This window comes from Pinus tabuliformis, chromosome 6 (genome assembly GCF_031772625.1).
Source record: "Pinus tabuliformis cultivar Carrire ecotype Pingquan chromosome 6, CPIR1, whole genome shotgun sequence".
NCBI classification, from domain to species: domain Eukaryota; kingdom Viridiplantae; phylum Streptophyta; class Pinopsida; order Pinales; family Pinaceae; genus Pinus; species Pinus tabuliformis.
Window position 1 is genome coordinate 1,892,945,351 of NC_142292.1, and position 23,789 is coordinate 1,892,969,139.

The following is a 23,789-nucleotide window of genomic DNA, read 5'->3' on the forward strand; positions in this document are numbered from 1 at the left end:
AAGGTGGAAAACAAGAAGGAAATCCAGAGCCCATCAAGGAAGGTGAATATAAGAGTGATAACATGTTATTGGGGAATCTGTTGTCTATGCAGAGCTGCTAGTCCCACTAAGACTGGTAGCTATCTTAGAAACAAACAAACTAAAACTACTTTCGTTTTCCTTTATGAGAAGTAGATAAGAGGGGAACAAAGGAGACCAACCTCTGTCTTGCACTTGGTTCCTTGCTTGATTCCTCTCCCTTCTGATAGATCTTTGCCACTCGCTTCCTCATCTACCCAGCTTCAAAGAGAACCTGTGGAATCAAAGCAGCATAACACTATCCAAGAACAGAGATCTACTATCACAAACAATATAGGACCAGATATATATTGACCACACAAATGCATATATCATCAATCATACAAGAATGTGGAGGAAAACTTGAATAGCTTTATTAATATCAAGAATAGCAAAGAGGATTACAACCAATTGTTCTGACCCAACATCATCCTCTCAGCAAGAAAGCCCTTCTTCACCTCATGAAAAGCTTAGATCACCCAACACTATGATGTTACACCAAGAAACCAGTAGCACTTCCTTACAAGATACAAAATTCCAACCTCTTGGATCTCTGGGATGAGGGATCCATATATAGATGATTGCAAGGAGGTGAGTCAGCTTCTGAGATTTGATTAGTGTCCTCTCTCTGATAGTTCTTGATTGCATTTGGAGATTGATGATCTCTTACTCATCCCTGGGCAAATTCAGAGAGGCAAGTGTCATAGGAGAAGTTTCTGGAAGATTCCATGTTGAACCACCTTGCAAACTGTCTCTGCCATTTGTCCACTCTCGCTCATCGCACCCTGCTGAAGAGATATCCAGTATGCATCGCACCTTTTACTCTGGGCAGGTGGGATGCATCGCACCTTCTACACTGGGCAGTTTCTATGGTCTAGATTTGACCAGTTCTGAGTAGTTTTCTGTGGAGAACTTTTTGGAGATGATGTAATCAGCTGACTTTGTTCCTTTAGGGTGTGAAAAAAAACTTTTAGGGACATAGGAGCCCTTGGTTTATGGACATATATGATTGGGGTCGCACTGCCCAAAAATGTCTATAACAGTAGCCCCCTAAAGCATGAGGTCGTTAATCTTTTGATGTCGAGTGAAATGCTTTATCATGAGGATCCAAAGTTTTTTCGAGCTGGAAGGCGACCTGTAATAAGATACAATACAATACATTATCTTCATAATATTTTCATGATCTAGTTGAGGTGGGCATTCCCATGCTCAGTTTTATAAATTCATTTTCATGTACATAAGACAGACAATCGTCTGTGTGCAGACTGATGATTCTGGTAGAGCCATCATCCCTTAGATTGGATTATTATCTGTGCAGCAATGATGTACATTTGATGTCTTTATTTTCCTGAATATATATCGCAGCCCGGATGGATGAAACTATATCCGGGGTCTTCAATCTCGTTCGATCTTCACTCAAAGTACAAGTCGATCCATGTGAGAGATGTTCTGGAGTCGAACATGGAAATACATCGCCTGATTACCAGCTAGTGATGTAAGATGTTAACAGGCGCGAGAGGAATCATCGATAATGATGATGACCCTCAAGGTATGACAGTGCAATTCACATGGTGTGAAAAAGGGACTTGCTGTCGAACACCACGCAAAATCTTTCGGTCGAATGCCATTGATGTAAACATGTCGCTGGAAGTGAGAAACTTGCCATTGAGGCATGCAAGCTTCAAAGTACTGAAAGGGTTGTTCCTAGATCGACTTCCTGGATAATGAGCTGATGTCGACAAGAAGCGATTCGTCGTAGGAGGGACTTAATGAATCCCACATCTACGACATAGAATGGAGCAAATGATTTTAATGGAGGTGAGAACGATCTGATGATATAAGGTTCAGGGTGGCGGTCATGAAAGAATGGAGCGTAAATGTATTACAGTGGATGCGACACAGGTGAATTCTCTGAGCGACTTCTCTTGAACATATTGGTGACACTGACATGATGGATTGGTAGCGTTAACCCAAAATGTGGATGGTGTGATGGACCAATGGTGATATGACCAGTGAACAGAACAACCCAACAGACTCGGATGCAGTGAAAATGTCATGTTCAAGAGCGACTTGCTACCAATAAAGTTTCTTCAAGTTTTCTTCCCAATTTTTCCCCAGTCATTTCTGACCAGTACCTCTTTATTTTTGTCAAGCTTGAGGAGGATAACATATGCTTGTTCTATAAGTTGCCCTTCGGGCAAACCCATCGCTATGTTTTAATGAGCCTAGAGATAGTGAAACTCGTTCTTGTTTGTATGGACAAGTTTGTCGCTATTCGGTTTTAACGAGTTTAACGACAAAGATAACTCAATCCTTTTCAATTTTAGAGAGTCTAAAAGGGACGTAAAGAAAACTCCAATAATCCTTTTTCGTCTTATAATCCCTTAAGTCTGAAAATGTATAAAATAATACAAAAGGGATGAATTTTTGGTAATTTTAACGAGCTGAAAAAAACAAGCGCTCGATCTTTTTGTGTAATAATCCCTTAGGTCCAAAAAGATTAAAATCTAGAGGAGGGATAGAACTTCCGGTCACTTTAACGAGTTGGAGAGGCTAATTGCTCGGCAATATTTTCATATTTTACGAGTCAGATGAAAAGAGCTTAAAGGAGACTCGTTTTTCAAGGAACGAGTGATAAATTCAGGTAGCAGCTGATTCCAGGTAAGGTTTGGAATTTTCCAATCACGGCAGTGTCACAAGGATGGCTAACAGGATCACTCTTCGCAGCTGTTCCTCAAAAAGGGTAAACAATCAAATGGAGGTGAATGATCAGCCAAAACAGAGTGGAGGTGATGATGAGAACACGACCAAGGCTCAAAGTTTGATGATAATGCATTCACGATGGTTATTTACCGGAAATTGGTTCATTTTTTAATGAATGAGCTTAAACTCTGGGGGAAACATTTGCTCATTGCTTATGTTTAATTTTTAACGAGCTTGAACTCCACATAAAAACTGCTCGATCGAGTCGTATAATAAGGATGTCTCATCTAAGATGCCATTTTTTATGGAGCTTGCACCTTACAAAGCTTTGCTCCGCATCCTTTCTTTATGCAAGTTAGGAAATGACCAATCCTATGAGTTTAAAGGGTTAGAGGACCTACAAATTTAAAAAATAAATGGTCGCTCTTTGCTTGCATGCTAAAAGGTTTGCATGCCCCCAGGTATAGCGAAAACTTTCCAGGTTACTAAAGATTGTCCCATCCACATTGCAGAAAAAACACTGCCTCGGCGATGTCTACCGAGATAAACAAAGGTGAGTGGTGCAACTTGCCGCCACTCACATAACTTTGATGAAGGAATCTTATTCTAGTCTAATCTCATAAACCAGTTATATATCCTTTGTGGAAACCTACCCTATACCCAAGGTTTTCCTACCGAAACAGACCAGGGTGCATGCCCCTTAGGTTTCAGTCATGTCCTCCTGAATCACTCGCGCTCATCAGGTGGACAGACTGGGGATTGATGAGACATTCCTTGTGTGAAAAGACCATTCAGGGATGGTATTTGGCTATTTGCTATGTGTGAGTCGGGGAATGAAAGTTGGTCTACGAGCTTGACCACTCTTCCTTCATGCGGAAAACACATTACTCTAAAGAGCGAGGAGACAATGGCTCCCATGCAATAAATATAGTCGCGTCCGAGGAGTAGATTGTAATCTAGGGGTCCTTGGACTACCATTACATTCATGTGAACAATTTTCCTTCTCAATGTTATCGGCACATTGGGAAGGATCCCTAGCGGTCGACTGGTTCCTTTGTCAAAGCTTGTTAGATTTCTCATCTTAGGCAAAAGCGATGGCGAACCAAGCGCTTTCCAAGCAGTTGAGGAAAGGATACTCACAGAAGCCCCTTCATCTATGATGGTATTGGCCATGACCATTCTGTATATTTGTGCAATGATTCGAAATGGTACACTAGCCGGTAAACGGGGTCTGCCTAGTAGATTCCAATCGAAGGAAACAACTAGGTTGCTTGGAGGTGGGACCGAATAGACGGCCAGATATGACTCTGATGAACTTCCTTCCTGTGGTAAAGGAATGGGTAGACTGCCCCCATGTTCATCAGAGTATGTGTTTACGAAGAGAATTTGAATAGTGTCGTTCTTGTTCTCTCCGGTGACTGTATCATATGAAGATGGACCTTCTGAAGGCAAGACTGGGTCAACTGCCACCTCGACCTTTTGACTTTCATCTGGTGTGAATTCAGATGGTTTATCTTCAATGGTAGACGCTTCGACCGACCACAATGGCGTGTCAGTCGGATTTTCAACTAGTGATGGACTTGGCAAGAGTTTCTTATATCCAGGAGGGAGCCGTAATGGTGAAACCGGGTGGTCGTCCAAAACTCTTTTAGCCTCGTCTAGGAAGGGACAATGGCGGACGGCGTGATTGCCTTCACACAGTGTACAAGGGAATTTACTTTTCCTTTTCTGTCCCGACACTTCGCTTTCACTAGTTGATGGTGTACTTTCAACATGATCATCAGAGGTTGTTGACACCGGATTGTGCAAATGAGGAGACCAGTCCCTTAAGATCTGAGGGATGCAAGGAAAATCTCGATGATAGCGATCTCCTTTGCAAATGACACATGGATATCTAGGCTTTGACAGTGCAATGTGTGGATTTTCACTAGATGATGCCTGGTTGCCCCTTTTCACCTTTGGCTTCTTCTTCTTCTTCTCCTTCTTCTCCTTCTCAGTTACTTGATTTTTGGCTTTACCAGCTTCATCAAGCGAAGAGGAAGGAGGAGAGGGAGAATCAGACGAAGTAGATGGTTGGGGGGTAGCTTTGGTATCCTCTAGTTGCTTACTTGATTGCTCAGGAATCACGGTGTTTTGAATGACAGAGGTCGAGAAGAGCCATATGGGTAGGCCGATTGTCAATCCTGGAAGCGAAAATGTGGCCATATGGGGTGCACCAACATCTCCCCAAGAGGAGAAAGGACTAGGATTTCCTCCAAGGGAAATCCTTGGTTGGAGGACTGCATTTTTCTCAACCTAAGACCAACATAGGAAAGGTGACGTTTATTCCGATTAAAATAAATTTTAGATGCTTTGACACAACTTGTTTTTTCAATTTTTAAGAGTCGAGAAAAAACAAAAGATGACTCTAGTCGCCTTCGATTTTTAATGAGCTTGAAGTGACAAGTGCTCAGATGGACCTTTTCCTTTAAGAGTCTGGAAAGGAACGAAAGAGACTACTCTGGAAGTCTAGACAGAGGGATTACCAAACCAATTGCAAAACTGCAGAATACTCTTTACGGTACGGCAGTCAATCTTCCCGAAGGCTGTGTTCAGTGCATTGCGATCGATAGGGCGGCAGACACGACTTCCTATGGATAAAGGATATAGCCTATTGTGGTCTCCCAATATATACTCGATGGTACATGGGAGCACAAGTCCGTACTGGTACTTGTCGTCTCAAAGTGGAGGAATCACCCAACCATCAATGAAAACAATAGTTACTAGGCTTTACGATGCCGGAATACGTCTCTAGCCTAGACTTCTAAATGTTGTGCGTTAGGTTCCAAAGCGTTTTTAGATTCATTAAATTTATTTTAAGTTGATCTTGTTTAAGAAATTCGCTTTTCAGGTTCACCGCGTGATGTAGATATACAATTCCTAAAATGCAATCTAAGATGATAAACGATCGTTTAATCTTCTTTTTGCAATGAAAATCCTAGCTACAAAAGAAAGAGAGATGATATTCTTTCAACATAGAGCAGAGAGGACACACTATATGCACTGTCCTAAATCAAACCAACAAACAGTCTAAATGAAAATGCACATGCATGTATTTGTTTTTCAACCTTCTTAATGTGTGAATGATAAAAGAAAGCTAAGTGAAAATCTGAATTATTTTTCAAAGCGACATTACTAACAAGCTTCTTTTCAAGACAAAATGAAGACAATGACAACACTTTGCAATTTGGAATTGAAAACTTGCTTTCGACACTTGAAAAACTATTAATTCAAATCAAGTACAAGAATAACAGTGTAATTGACTATTAAGAACAATCAGATTCTCTTCTATGACTGAAAACGACACTTGTGACACTTCCAAATCAAGGAACGATAGTTCAATTACGCTACTTCTTTTTAAAAGAGAACTAAAAATGGCTCACAATACATAAACAAATTTACAGTTCTTTTCACAATTGAGGTGGAATAATGGCAAGGAAGGGGGTTTCCACAGAGGTATACTGATTACAAACAGCAAAACTCTTGAATAGAGCTGAAAAGAGTGAAGAAAAACCAAAGTTTGGAGGCAAAATTAGCCTTCTCTGATCATCACACCTGTTACACAGGGATTCCAGTATGCATCCCACCTACTGCACTCGAGAAGTGCGATGCATACTGATATCCTTGAAGATAGGGTGCGATGGTACATTGCGATACTTTTGATCCAGTTCTTGATCACAGTTTGCAGCACAGTTCAGGGATTTAGGCCGAGCAAGTGATAATCAGTAAATAAATCACAGGGGTAGATCTAAGGAGGTTACTAGAGCCACCACAAGGGCAATTAAGATGTTTACAAATCAATTTTTCAGTTTATAAACAAAACCCGGAGATAGACTGAAGCAGCATTGATCTACTTTGCACTTGCATAGCAAATGCAGTTTGAAGGCTAGTTGGCTTGACTTCAGGCTCCATCTGTAAGTTTATAAAACAAACAAGTATAGAAAATCAAACAAGATATTCGCTCCCCAGCGGAGTCGCCATTTTGTTATTGGGAAATCTAGTGTCTATGCAGAGCTTCTAGTCCCACTAAGACTGGTAGCTATCTTAGAGACAAACAAACTAAAACTACTTTTGTTTTCCTTTATGAGAAGTAGATAAGAGGGGAACAAAGGAGACCAACCTCTGTCTTGCACTTGGTTCCTTGCTTGATTCCTCTCCCTTCTGATATATCTTTGCCACTCGCTTCCTCGTCTACCTAGCTTCAAAGAGCACCTATGGAATCAAAGCAGCATAACACTATCCAAGAACATAGATCTACTATCACAAATAATATAGGACCAGATATATATTGACCACACAAATGCATATATCATCAATCATACGAGAATGTGGAGGAAAACTTGAATAGCTTTATTAATATCAAGAATGGCAAAGAGGACTACAACCAATTATTCTGACCTAGCGTCATCCTCTCAGCAAGAAGGCCTTTCTTCACCTCATGAAAAGCTTAGATCGCCCAACACTATGATGTTAAACCAAGAAACCAGCAGCACTTCCTTACAAGATACAAAATTCCAGCCTCCTGGATCTCTGGGATGAGGGATCCATATATAGATGATTGCAGGGAGGTGAGTCAGCTTCTAAGATTTGATTAGTGTCCTCTCTCTAATAGTTCTTGATTCCACTTGGAGATTGATGATCTCTTACTCATCCCTCGGCGAATTCAGAGAGGCAAGTGTCATAGGAGAAGTTTCTGGAAGATTCCATGTCGAACCACCTTGCAAACTGTCTCTGCCATTTGTCCACTCTCGCTCATCACACCTTGCAGAAGAGCTATCTAGTATGCATCGCACCTTTTACTCTGGGCAGGTGGGATGCATCGCACCTTCTGCACTGGGCAGTCTGTATGGTCCATATTTGACCAGTTCTGAGCAGTTTTCTATGGAGAACTTTCGGAGATGATGTAATCAGCTGACCTTGTTCCTTTAGGGTGTGAAACAACACTTTTTGGGACTTAGGAGCCCTTGGTTTATGGACATATATGATTGGGTCGCAGTGCCCAAAAATGTCTATAACATAACATCAAGGCTAAAGAAGAGCTAGAAGATGAAGAGAATGATGAGTATTTTGAAGAAGATCTCCTCACTAAACTTATGGCTACCATGGAAGAGATTAACAATCTCAAAAGGAAAATGAGGAACTTAAGAAGAAAGCACAAGTTGGTGACCAAGACAAGACAAGGAAGGAAGTTTACCTCGTAAAGCTTCAAGTACAAGTAAGAGATGAGGAGCTCACCAAGATTAAGGAATAATTTCATCAAAATAATAGAAAGCATCACGAAGAAGTCATATCCATGAAAAATCAATTGGATAAGGCAAAGAAATGGGAAGATACCTTGTCAAGCCACCTTGAACAAAGGCACAAAAGCTTGAACAAACTTGAAGAAGAGATTGGTCAATACAAGGAATAGGTCTCCTCCCTTAGATTTCAACTAGAAGAAGTAAGGAAACAAGCACAAGGAGCTAGGAAGGTGATGGAAGCTTTGACATTCATAGAATGACAAGTGATGAAGTAGAAAAGGAGAGAAACACCATGATAGGCCAACTAGAAGAAAATGATGATGACATCACCAAGTTAAAATTAGAAATCGCTTCTCTTAAGGCCCAATTGTGTGAAGCAACCAAGATGATGGAAGAAATGAAAAAGCAACTAGTTATGAAAGATGAATATTGTGAAAAGTTGAAAGGAGATATTGTCTTTCTTAAAAAGGAAGTTGACTTGCTAAATAAGAACTTGAAAAGCTCTCAAACCGAGATGACATCTTAAGTCATCAAAGGTCCCCTTGATAAATCAGGTCTTGGCTATACAGGTGAATGCTCAAGAAAGAATGATAATTCTTCAAACAACAAGGATGTGAGGAAGCCTCGAAGAAATGTTGATGCTCCTAGCAAAGGCAAGAGTCAAGTTGATATTGGAAGAAATCCTACTCCAAGAAGACATACAGATAGTGTCAAGGATGCAAGAAGCAATGGTTATCATCAAAGGATCACAAGGAAAAAAGACTTCAAAAGTAAATCAAGGAAACCATCTTCTCCTAGGTACCAAATTATATTTCTTGGTTATTTATATTCTTGTACAAACTTTGGGCACATGGAAAAATATTGAAGGGAATATCACAAAGATAAATATAATGGCCCCTGTCAATCTGTGAGAAGCAATTTTGCAAGAAGTCATGAATTATTATTCATGAACAACATAGAGTGCTTCATGCTTCATAACATTGGACATATGGCACATAATTGTAACTTGGCTTGGGCACCTACTCAAGCTAGAACTATCCAGAAAAGAAAGTTACACAAGTATGGAGAAGGAAGCAAATACAATGCAAAAATATCTTGAACTCTCCAACGAACAACACGTTTTATTGACCTCATCCTTAATAATATAAGTATTTGATGGGGAGGCTCTGTAAAAAATAAGACCATGCATACAGTTAGGGGGAGCTTATGATGATTAAGCATTCTTGGAGAAGCTAGTCATGGATGGATCCTATGAGAACCTTGATGAGTCAGACTTGAACAATCACTCGTTGATAGATCATGTCTCAACAGTAGCTCCATTGATGAACATGATCCCTTATCTATCTGATGAATTGTTGTTAAGATGTCTTCCACTTGATCAACTAAGTAGGTAATATTTCCAGAGCTAGAGGAGGTTGTGTAGGCACGAGAAGCTGGTTCACCACATGAAGAAATACAAACATATCATGGGCCACATTTCCAGAAAGAAGAGCACCATGACAGGGGGAGTAATGTACCTATGAAGAACTATTATTCACGAAGAAAAGAAGCAGCTCAACAGGGGGAGTTCTTGGACACCCTGTTTTCCATTGATGTCAAAGGAGGAAAGAATATTTGAAAGGTCAAGAATATTGTCATCAATGACAAAGGGGGAGATTGTTAATATAGGTTGTCATTGATGTCAATATGACTTTATTGGAGGTGGAAAATATTTTTGTGATACATGAACCTCATGAAAATCCTAGGTATAAAGCATTAACCCTAAGGTGTGAAATTATAACCCTAGGTAAAAAACCCCAGGTCTATGTTAATCTAATGTTGAATTCCTCCTTTTCTTGTTAAAGAACCATAAGGAAAAACCCTAACGCTAAGTCTAGAAACCCTAACTTTATTATAAAAAACCCTAGCATGATGTCTAAAACCTAGACCTTATCCAAGAAACCCTAAGTATTAATTCCTGACATAATGAAACCTACCTTTATAATATAGAATCCTAAAACTCTAAAACTCCATTCATAAAAAAATAAATTATTAATTAAAAAAAGGGACCTCAAAACATTCCATTCTTCGATGTTATACCATAATACTTTTATACATTAATAAAGCATTTATAATTCTCCTCCATGACATGCAATAAGATTCATAAAATTAAACCGTATTAAAAATTTGACGTTGGACATTTCTCAATGCCATTCTCTTGGCATGTATTAAACTTTTATAATGCTCCACGCTATGCAATAAATTCTAAACATTAAAGTGTATTAAAATGTATTAAATATATGATGTCAGCCATTCTTCTAGCATGTCGGCTCTCCAAAACATAACATTTCCAGATGCAATGAATTCATATATATTGGAAATAACGCCTCAGCATTTGACCAACGCATACAGTTCAGAATTTGGTGAACACAAATACATATAAATATTATACTTCTGCGGACATGTGGGTGGAAGAAGAAAACACAACATGGACCTCGACTTGTGAAAAATCATTTTCCTGCCACAAAAGTCATGATGGACAGCTAGGTAGTTCAGTGGATGATTCGTGAAGCTTGAACCAGTGCCAAAAATCTTTGTTAGCACCTCAGTTGGTTTCGAGATTGTAGTCTTGGATAAGAAAAAGACTTTTTTGTGGTCAGCATCCACCAAAAATTAGACCTACATCCTGTAGCTTACTCTTGATATGAATAAACTTGAAGACCTCAATCTTTGGGGAGATACCTTAACGAGAGCTCAGTGCAACCTTAGTTTCAAGCTCATAATTACATTATTTTAGATAGACCTCAAACAGTGGCTAAGTTATCTCATAGATTCGGATTGGAAAGCTGCTCGGTTATCTCACAAACTCTAGTGGCTCAGACTTCTAGTTGTGACTTAGATATACAGTGAACTGGCAGCATACCTAATATCGGACACTCAAGATTTCTTTTGAAACTAATTGAGCATACATTAGCTGGAGAGTTGGGTGTTGGACAATGAGTAGAATTTGGAGTAGCCTTTAAACAACAATATTGAAGACCTTGAGAATTTGGATTGTTGAAGACACCTTTTAAAACTTAGACACTTTGATTGAAGCCTTGTGGAGTGACCTTGAAGAAGGACCCAGATTGAAGACCTGAAGGTTATTCTTGGATCAATTAAATACAATGTGCATTTCTTGATTGGGCTTTAGGTTTGAAGTACTTTTGAAGGAGCATTGTTTTGTATATATTTTTGAGCACATTGACAACACCTTGGAGCATCTTATGAAGACACATTCAAACTGAACTTGGAAATATTATTGGATATCATCACTGATGTCATCATGAGGTGACTTGGAGAAATTGCGTGGGTACGATGAAGAGAAATGGTGACACCTTCTATATGACAAGTTTGTCATTGATAATGTAAAGTGGAAGACTATAGTGAAGCTGAAGATTGATAGGGCTTAGTGAAGAATATTTTGGGTTTCGTGAGTTACTACCAAACATATATTGACGAAGTATTGCGGTGGGTTGGAGTCTAGAAAAAAAAGTTGGAGCCTTGGAGGATAGTGTTGGAGCCCTAGAGGATCGGTGTCCTCAAGAAACCAGGTCGGAGCCTGTACGAGAGAAGGGTTGGTGCCCTAGGGGTTAGAGCCTCTAAACATAAGGTCGGTGCCTTGAGAAGATAGGGTCAGTGCCCTAGAGGTTGGAGCCTCACAAAAGTCCATGTTAGTGCTTGGCAACAGGTTGGAGCCTGGGAGACTGAAGATCCGTGTCTTCATCTAGGGTTGAAGCCCTATATACATTGTACTTGATTTATTGTGAAAAATAAATTAATAAAATAATAAAATAATTTATTCTTATTTTTCATTTTGTGTTCTAAATACAAATGATCTAACTGGTAAAAGTAACAATTGAAAATAAATATTGATTCACCCCCCATCTCAGTGTTTCCAACATCTAATGCCTTGCCAGACGAGCCAAGGTCAAAAGCCCTTTGCATGAAAAATGAGGGTGTATATATAACAAATGGGGCAATCCTTCACCTCCCTTATGACTCTTGGACTAACTTCATGACTCTTTGACTTCTTATGACTTTTCAACTTCCTACATGACTCTTTAGATTACATAGATGACTCTTGGACTTCCACTTCACATCATATTTTCCAATATTGAAATTACATAATCCCCAATGATGTGGGACATGATGACTCCTGACAGGACATGACATGACACGTATAAAATGGACTGCATGATGATGTGTCATCGCGAAGCTGTTCTTGCTACTCCTTTGTCTTCAATAAGATATGTGAAATGCTTAATCTTCATGAGAGATATGCTTTGTTCTTCATATCCACCCTCCAAAGGGTTGTGAATCAGGTGGAGTCTGCATGAAGTCCTAATCTTTGATCTTCTTGTTGTAATGTAGTGTTCCTTCGTCTTCTCGTGTGATGATGATCTTATCTCCTCAGCTCCTTAGGTGTCTTATAATATGTCCTCTTTCTCCATCTCCTTCTTCATCATCTTACCACAACATGATAGAGTACCTGCATCAAAAATCCACTCATGATAATACAAACTAAGTCTGATAAACCCCAGGTCTAAGATGTTGCATGATGATCCACTAACTAAGCCGAAACTGGGTGGTAGGCAAAGGGAGAGGCCCAATGACTACATAGTTGCGCAACTCAGGGAGGAAAGGGCCAGTCTTGAACCTTGAGACTACAATGCATAGTTCAAGATTGGACTGAGAAACAATATTGTGTAGTTTTGGGAGTCATGGAGCCAAGGTGAGGGGTTTGCATTGTTTCGGCCAACTTTGCAGTTCTAGGAGGTAAAGGAGGTCAGGTGACTGCATAGTTCCGTAGATCAGGAGCTCAAGGGCTGGGCTTGAGATATGAGACTGCACAATGCGTAATTTAGTCTTAGTTGGAGGGTGTGATTGCGTAGTTTTGGAGGCCAAGGCTCGAGCTTGAGCACTAAAATTACGAAATGTGTGGTACTGGAGGGAAAGGATGCAAGGTGATTGCACAACTGCGTAGTTCATGAGCATAATACTGAGGCTCGAGGACTGAGACTCCAAAATGTATAGTGTTGGCTTGGATAGAGAGAAATATTACATAGTTCTAGGACTTAGTGGCTGGGCCTAAGCATTAAGGTTTCAAAATACGGAGTTTTGGGATGTAGATACTATGAATTGCGCAATGCCAAGAGACTAGGTTTTTTCTTGATGACTAAGACTGCACACAATGCACAGTTCAGGGGGGCTAGATGAGGCTGGGTGGCCCGGTTGGGAGTTTTTCCAATTTTGAATAAGTGTTGGATCAGTGAGGGCAAGTTGAATAAAAGAAAGACTTGAAAATGATCACACACTTATTTCCCTTAACGAAACAACATAGGACACTCCAAACACATGAACAACCTATATTCCTTAATGCAACAACATTGCGATAGCCCGTTCCAAGTGTGACACTAAAGATACATTTTGCAATGACAATGACGAAACTTGTGCAACAGTGCGTGAAACTTTGGAATGAGTGCAAAACATGTCTACATGATAAGAAAAAATCATTATCACAATGATTTCCCCTTGAAATAAACCAAAACTCCACTTTACACGATAAGCGACAATTCCCATGTCAAAAGATGACACTTGCTATATGAAAATAAAAGTGAGAATGCCACTTGCAATAGGTGAATGACGGTGAAAATAACACATGCCAGGGCGAAGATAACATGAAAATGACACTAACTAAAGGGAAAGAAAGTGAAAGAGATAGTTAAAAACATGAAAACGACACTTGTGAAAATGAAGTTGTGCAAAGCTATAGTTTGGAAAGCTCACCGAAATACAAGTACAAACGTAGCTAGAAGTGAGAAACTGTCGATGTAAGTGTGCACTGAATGTCCACATGGATTGGACATCATACAGGAATAGTCTTGATGGACCGTGCTATGAATGTTCAAGCTTGTGTAAAAGAATGCACTCATGCACATGTTACAGACTTAGCATGTGTGACCAATTGACTTCGACACTTCCAATCCAAAAAGGGAGCTCAAAAGAATTAACTAACCAAGAAGTGAATACAGAACGACTGATTGCAATATCCATAGTAGGCTTCAAAATTCGAGTATAGTGTTATCACCAAAAAATTGATCATCTAGCCTAATTTACTAGATGGATCGAAGTACACCGTGTAAGACCAATTTTACCATAGTAAATTTCTTTCGCTGTGAAAAATTACTTACTAAACCACATTTGGTAAAGTAATTTATAATTAAACCGATGAAGAATAATTAAATAAATCACTATTTATTTAATTATCTTCTAAGAATAATTAAATAAACCATTGTTTAATTAATATTCCTTGTCATATTTGACCATGGAAAATTTTAGGGGCTAATATTCGCAAGTGGGCTAATTTTACATGATTTTTCCACAAAAAATATTCGCCAATTTCCATTTTCTATAAAAATGATTCGCCCAAATTTTACAATATAAAAATATTTTACTTTAAAAATCGCCAACATTATATAGAGACTATATATAAAATCATTATAAATTTGAATAATTTTACAAATGTATCAATAAACATTTTATTGTTTGCATATTAGGGACTAGTGATATTCGCCAATGTTTTTAAACTTCAAGATAATTTTCTGTCCTTAAAATTTTCCTTTTATTTGACCCAGTTATGAAAAAACAATAGATAAATTATTAATTATCTTATTTTTCTCTATTAATAATTAATTAATCACTAATTAATTATTATTCCTTTTCAAATTTGACTAAATCTCTTAGGAATAATTAAATAAATCATTATTTGTTTATTATTCCTTAACCATATTTCTTGAGATGATAAATAAATTATTTATTTATTTATTTATGATTTCTAAATAAAAGTTGAAATAATTTTTCCCTTCAAACCAAATATAATAAAATATTCCACGAATGGGGTTAATAATATTTTATTATTTCTCATTATTCGAGGATAACTCAATATTTTGTTATAAATAGAAGGATTTTACATTCATTATTCACTTTTGATAATTTTAATTTTTGCACTCACTACTGTAACTTTGATTATTATTATTGTCGCACACCATTTTTCTTCCATTTGAGTTTCCATTGAGCTCAAACATTTTATTTGTTGGGTTTACACATTATAGAGGAGAGACACTCTACTCAAGCTGAATACGTTTGAGGATAGCCAAGAACTCATCCCATAGAGGGGGCTGGTAACATTTATTTGTTCCCTTCACAGGTGTTATAATAAAATATATTCTTTGTATATCTGGTTTCCATTGGATTATTGGAGTTATTATTATTGTTTCATTTTGTTGTTTCACTATGATTGTGGCATAGATCAGGACTTTTGCAGGTTTTGTTTCTATCAGTTGCTGCAATTCTACAATGTTTAGAAGCCATTTATATTGTTTAGACTGTTTTTCATCCACAGTATTCAGTGTTTTCTTTTTGTACAAATATGAGAAGGAAACACTATAACATATAGGAAAAATTTAGGAGGGTGTTTATCATAGCCAAAACACTTGGTGACACACTATTAGAACTCCAGCTTCTCTGCCTTGGTTAATTCTTCTATACAGGGTCTTAGTTCTTAATGGAATATTTATTCATCCTGGACATCACTTCAACCTCCCTACTTACCCCATGAATAAACATGGTCCCCTAGGTTCCTTGTCGTTCGAATGAAAACATAAGATACACGATATCACAATGTTCAAATTAAAAAGGGTAGTATAACTAACAAGCTTTAGATTTTCATAGTATAGTTTTTCATCTTTGGTGTTGCTACACTACTAACAGGCCTGGACAGTACCCTGGTGGAGTCACTACAAGAACAAAAACATTTCTCTGTTGCTAGTGGACCTAGATGGTACCCCAATGTTTACTTGCTTCACCTCTCTCCGCAGGAAGCATCTCTCTTCTTTCACCTATATTTATATATTTAAAGAGGACTATGCATAGACACTAATTCATTTTATGGGCGGAAGATAGATTCCAACTTATTGAGAGTAGGCGAGGTTCTTCCTTTAGAGAAGCATATAAAGACCTTTGATTTAGTTTTTCTCATTTATATTTTTTCCCTTTTCCTCATCTATTGATTGAATAAGCCTGAAAATAATGAAACATAAAGAAACAAGTGTGGCATAAGGATTTTAGGATAAACATAAGTATCATGGTTTGACAAAAAATCTCCTTACGTACAGATCATACTTTCCATTGGATCTTCATCGACCAAAAGGAAAGACCAAAACATAGAATAAGGACAGAGAGTTAGCCATGTGTTACGATGTCACAAAATCATTTTCTATTTTTCCACATTATCTTTGGAGCCCAAATATGACACTCTTCATGTGAAGTCTTGTCAATAGAACAAAAAGGAAAAGACATGAAAGAACAAGAGAGAGAAACCAAAGAAAAAATGAATGGAGGCTAAACCAAACATGACGCAATACAGAATTAAGAAAAGATAGGAAATACTAAAGAAAAGAAGTGTGGAATGAGTGAAAGGGAGATGTAACTAGAATGTAGTTAATATTATTCCTAACCTAAATAACTAGAAGGTCAAGGTCATGTATAATGAAATTTCCAATGTAGCCACCGTAGTTGTTCCTGAATTGCATCCACAAATATATGAACAATTAAATAAAATATAAAGTAATGTGCAAGAGAAAAGATAAAATCTTGAAGAACTTGCACAATAGAATGAAGGTCTTTCCTGTGGGAAGAAAAATGTATCCCACCCACTATTTCAGACCAATCTACATTCTTACCTTTTCGACAGAAGCCATAATCAGAAAAACCTCGAAGACTTCTTGCGAATGCACCGTCTTATGTGTCATTCTTCTCAGCAAGCAAGAGAAGAGGCTGAAACATGTTCTTTGCAACAAAGATTTCCAAGAAACATTGCTCCAACCATTCGATGATTGGATCATAATTTGAAACAATCCTCTTGAAAATCCTGAAAATTTTGGAATAATGAAACTTCAATTAAAAACACGGGATTAGGATGAGAATATTGTGAGGGAAACTAGATCTGGTCATATTTAGAAGGTTTGTCAAGATAGTTAGGCCCTGACATAACCCTCAGAAAAGGTTGAAGTGCCTCAGTTGCTTGACAAGTATATGAATATTGAGATAAACCATAAAGATTAGTCAATTTGAAACAACTGTCATCCAATATACTGGTGGGAAAATGATAAAAAAATGAAAATTAATATTATGATCAGATGGGATGATTAAAACATCATACTTCTGTTTTTTAGTTAATGAAGATAAATCAATTTGAATAGATCTATGAATTCTATGAAAAATCGAACCAACTTCCTCACAAGACGAATGTGACAAACCATTTTCCTATAACTTGTGATAGACTATACAAGCATCATAAGGATCAAAATAATTTAAAAGGGATGCTAGTACAATAAACGCATGTGACTAGTCAAGACATAGTGATCAAAGAAGAATTTGATTCGTACAATAACTCATGCATTCATTATCACTCAAGAGTATTTCAGGTGCAATGAACGAAAAGGTTTGTAATATAAGATTTGCAATAAAAACCAAGATTCAGCCATTAAGAAATGAATCTGATTGGTGTGATCCCTTCAACCAAAGATAGTGTGTGAAATTATCAACTTCACAATTCCATGACTATATGGGAGATACACATTCCAAACATGAGTTTTATGTGAGATATTTGCAGGAAGATGGATAAACTGAAGAAGATTCTTGAATCCGATGGGCAATCAAATCTTGAAATTTAGAAATATTACATCTGAGATACCAAACATATTTTAGAAAGAGATTTACATCGAGTGAAACCACACAAAGATAAGGATTGTGTGAGACAAACCATATTTGACTTAGTTCGGGAGGCTTACTAGAGTTGCTAGATCCTGACATAACCATTAACGATAGTTGAAGTGCCTCAACTTCCCAACAAGTCCTAAAACATTCAAGGAATGTAAAATCACATATTGAAGATTAAACTAGATCATGCATGGTGTCAGGATAGCTCCTACCACTAGTTTCAATAATACCACTACTCAGCAGATGGAAACATCTTTGTCACTTTCACTTTCTAAAACGAGATTACTGAAGTTGAAATATTCATTTGATCGCAAATTTGAATATGTATGCATCAAATAAATTTCATGAGCAAGTTGGTTTGGAGGTTTGAATTCAACGATTTGATTATTTTTGTTTTCATCAAGGATAATCTCACCACCTTGTGTCAATTGAGAAGTTAACTCATCAGATGAATAACTTAAAGAGTATGGAGTATCTTCATTGCAAGTAAATTCTTCACAAATGGTAGAGCACAACGGATAGTGAGATGAAGAGGAAGTTTTGATAAGGACATATTCTTTGACTGAATCAAATTCTAGATCTAAAGTAAAGTCTTCATGAGAAACCGAAAGATCAGATGATGCACCTCGGAATTTTTGATCACATACATCAATAGAGTCATCATCATCAGAATGTTTTTTTCCCAAGGCTACAAATTAATTGAAAGAATTGATTTCATTTGATTCACTATTTAGATTAGCGGATTGAAAATCATCCAAGAATGAAAGCACGTCATCTTCTCTGGAGGATTTTGAAAAAGAGGAAAGATTGAAAGCATATTCACCTTTTGGCTCCTCTACCCATGTAATGTGATTGCCCTGTATCTGATTGTAATTTGAACCAATGACTCAAAAATCAAGAGAGTGTGAAAAAATAGCTGGTGGAGAAAATTGATGAGGCGGATCATGGTACAAAGAATCATGGCACGTAGATGATAGAGGATAATAGAAATATAGATCAGATTCAAGACTATAGTTATGAATAATATCATCTTGCAGAATGGAGTTAGTATTCACCATGGGATTCATGAGCCATTTTGGGATTTACTCCATTGAATATGAGTCATCACAAGTGGAATAAGAATGAGGAGATGGACTAGTAATTTGATTAGTAGATCTCCCAACTTTATTATCATTGCAAGGAGGCAACCTCATCAGAACTAGAAAAGGAGGAGGACAAGGAACAAAAGGAATAGTAGGTTCCTCCTTTGAAACTAGGGTTGTCTCATGGTTTAGAAGAGTTGGGGAAGCAAAAAATCAGGTGGTTTAGATTCACTGTGCAAAGAGGTAAGAACCAAAAACCTAAAATTTTGTTTAAAGAAATCCCAATCCATATTTTCTTCATGAAATTAATAGCAAAGGTGAAGGAAATGATCAAATAAATCCTCAATTGATTCATTAGGATTAATTATTAGTTGATTAATTATTTTAAGAACATCCCAATAATCATACCCATCAAATTCTTTATGAAATCCTTCACAAGTTAGTCAAATCAATGGATCAAAGTAGCGAGTAATGTATGATACCATCTCTTAACATGAACTTCAAATTTGAGGGTGAGCAATTTGTCCATAAAATCCTTGCAATGTATTCCATTAGAAAGGAAAAAATGGACAACTTGAAACAAATGTTTACAAAGATTCAATTCAACCTCGTCATCAAACTTAAATTGGGTCAGGTTATCGAAAAATTTCATAGGGATGGCAAGCTTAAGCTCTTTAGAAAAACATCCCGAGATTTTGATTTGGGGAAGATCCATTTTGGATAGGAGATTCAAAGCAAACTCAATGGGCACAACCTGTTGTCTAAACTCCTTCTAGCATAATTTTGTTGATGGTGTTGTAAATCCATCAACAAAGGGGATCTCCTCGATGTAAAGTCCCAATTATACCTCATCCCATTTGGAATAAGAGCACCATCTGGGATATCGGCCTAACTTCCATATATTCTTATAGGCTTGCCTTGGATAAAAAGTTCAGCGCAAGAGCTTTATGTACACATAATCTCATACCAGCAAGTGAGCATGCCTCATGAATGTTCAGTTATATGCGTGTCAAGATTCTTCTTCTGTAGAGGGAAAGGAATGCTAGCCCCTAGGAGAGAGGTAATAGTACTACCCTACTAGAGACACACACACAAAAGATATCCGTCTAACACCCAACAAAATATTTGAAAAGGATGTGACTGTTATAGTAACCATTACAACACATTCTTAATTAGATAAGCACTAAAATAACCAAAATAGTTCAACTACTTTAGTACAGGTGCAAGCAAACATGAATCATAAATATTCACAGAACAATCTTACAAATATTTATAATCCATGCATGAAAACATGTTTGTAACACCCTCCTCCCACATTTACCTAAGTAACCATCCCACCATGGAAAACATGTGAAGAAGAGTTACTATGATATAATTAAACTCCCCATGTTTCAATTAAGGAAGTAGAATTGATCGAACATACTACACATACCTTTCAGACATACTACCGAACCCCAAGGAGCCATCCAAACCTCCCAGGTGACTAGGTCCTGAGACAAACTGACCTTTTACTGCATTAATTCCCTAGTCACTACCATGACATGGGAATGAGTGTGACTAGAACCCTCTAGTTGTTCCCACAAAATGGGTATGACTGTGCCTGGGGACTTTCCAAAGAAGTTTTGTGCTTGCGACTCCGAATTTTGTGCCACCTTTTCAGGCCTAGGGCTTAGGTCACTGCCCAGAACTTCATGACACTTCTAAAAATGAAAGATAACAACAAAATAAATATACCAATGCAATTACTTGAAGAAGGACTTGATTAGACCCCTACTAGACATGACTGGAATTTCGTCATACATGTTACAATGATGCAATATATAGGTTTAAAAAAGAGATTTGAGCATAGGGGTCTCATACTTATCTAAGAATCACTCAGAAGTATTCATTCCTCATCACAATAAGTACATTACCATCTATTAAGACATATATTCATTGTACTTTCTGTGTTTAAACAAAACATGATGAGAGCCATACATTTCCACAGTCATAAAACTCAGTCATAACCATTGAAAATAGCAACAAGAAATGTTAAAAATAACATCTAGAAATTCCAATTTAATTTATCCTTGAATTAAATTGTGAATTAAAATTGTAATTCCTTTCTCATAGAAACTTGTAATAGTTAATTAAGTTATGTTGACTTAATTAGCTTATGAATTTCGATTTGGAAATATTTCTTTAGTCATGTATATGTTATCCCTAAATTTTAGGGGTCGAGGATGAGTTTATTTGAGTTGTAATTAGATTAACTTAGTTTACTGAGTTATGGTCAATTAAATTAGTTCTAACTGTTTTTGGAACTACTAGAGGACTAACAGTTAGTTGGTGCACCAGTGCATCCACAAGTCTTACTCCAGTTAATTGAAGATTCCCTCATGAGAAACTCATGCATGTCAGTTCAGAGAAAGACCCAGTTGAGACTAGAGTGTAGGGACAGTGCTCTATCAGTTGTATGATTTACTGAGTTGTAAATATCATGCATGCAATCAGAGAAGGACCTATGTTTAGATTGCACAGTTTTGGAAGCATGAATTCCCTTTAAATACGGGTTATTAATCCTAGGAATTGTGTAAGGAAATAGAGGCTTGGAAGGAAATGGAAATTGGAAAAGTGTTGGCTAAGAGCTAGTTTGTGAGGTAGAGAGTGAGCATACTTGTGCTGAATTGTTCTATTGAGAACAAGCTTAGTATCTTCACTCATATTTTTTATTTAATGCAATATAGATAGGTAGGGTTTTGAGAAGTGGCTTTCCCCAAAAAAACTTATTGTGTTATGTGCCATTTATTTATCTTCTTCTTGTTCATATTTTTTTCATCAAACTATTGGCTTCTGCTGGTTAAAAGTATAAATAGATTCTTGTCTTGTGCTTTAGTAAATTGCATGAGCTTGTGAATCTATAGGAAATTCTACAATAACTAGCATATAACCAACATAAATATCAAGGATATTATATCCATATAAACCACATATAAAAAATATATTTACCCATAAAATATGAGGGATAAAGAGAGATCTTATTAACAATTGCATAGGACGACTAGGTATGGGACTTCCACAAACCACCCGACCATAGACTAGGATGAACGAAATATTTCTTTCAGCTAATAAACCACCTCAAACCTCAACCAATGATTCCACCTCACCGTCAGACATCACTAACAAACATGAGATTGGTCTCTACGTAAGTTATCCAAGGCTCTAGAGTGTTTATTCCAACTAAGGCTCCAGGACTAGTAACTTAACCCACAATTATTGTTGGGCTCCAGATTGTTTTTCCAACTAAGGCTCTAGGACTAGTAACTCAACCCACCAAGGGCTCTAGAGTGTTCTTCCAACCATGTCTCCAAGACTAGTAACTCAACCTAAGCTGTTAGAGGGCTCTGGAGTGTTTGCCCAAGCAAGGCTCCAAGAACTAGGAACTCAACCCACACCAAAAGAACATGGGAGCCAACCAAAAAGAAAAAGGAAATGAACCCACAACAACATGCCTATCCAAGAAATGGCAAGGCCAAACCTAAAGGCTTATAGAGGCCAAACCACCTCAAACCTCAACCAGTGATTCCACCTCACTGTCAGACATCACTAACCAACATGAGATTGCTCTGTATGTAAGCTATTCAAGGTTCTAGAGTGTTTTTTCCAACCAAGGCTCCAGGACTAGTAACTTAACCCACAACGATTGTTGGGCTCCAGATTATTTTTCCAACCAAGGCTCCAGGACTAGTAACTCAACCCACCAAGGGCTCTAGAGTGTTCTTCCAACCAAGTCTCTAGGACTAGTAACTCAACCTAAGTTGTTAGAGGGCTCTGGAGTGTTTGTCCAAGCAAGGCTCCAAGAACTAGTAACTCAACCCACACCAAAAGAACATGGGAGCCAACCAAAAAGCAAAAGGAAATGAACCCACAACAACATTCCTATCCAAGAAATGGCAAGGCTAGGAAAATCCACTGTCAATTCAAGAAATCCTCCATGTCAATGACAAATCATAACCAAGAAACCACATGCATATGCCATGCATTCAAAAACTAGTGAGGGAAAACATACATGCAACTTGATACCTACAAGAAAACCCATTGTATCTATTGATCCCAATGTCCTCTTGCACTTTCATTCTCTTCCTTTGCCTTCTTGATCCAAAACTCCAAGTATTCCACACTCCTCCAAGATTGCTCCAAGAAAACTCTAAGTGTACAAGAGTATGAGAGAGAGATAATAGACAAAGAGCTCTAAAGCTGAACTAAAAAAATGTTACAAACTAATCCTCATAATCCTTTTTATAAACGAGACCTCTATTTTCTTCATTTTCCATTATTTTCCTTCATTTTTCTTCTCACATGCAACCAATGACCTTTCACCTTCCTTTTCTCCTAATTTCCATTATTTTCATAAATGAAATGCCAAATAATGTCTCATACCTTTCCAAAGCCTTTTCCATTTCCTTTGCCAATTTCCTTAGCCATTAATTAATCACAAGTGATCCCCATCACTGTGTTTTTTCCCAACATTCATCTTGGAATACGTGTCCAATGACCAAGGTCTTATTTTACCTTTATTATTTTTTACATGGATTTTTTACGAGGGCTGTTATAAAACCTTAGCCCTTGGGGGAACACCATCCTTGGTGTTCAAAGACACCTACAACCACAAAATTGTTGTAAACAAAACATACTTCCCATGGATATTTATAACTTAGCTCATTGCAATATTTACAATGATCAACCTATTGAGACGCAAAGCGACATGACAACATAACAACATGACAACCATAATGACATGACACACATACCACTTATTGGAGCTTCATAACATAGCTCATGTAGATATTTACATCCATATACATATGTACATATACTAAAACATCAT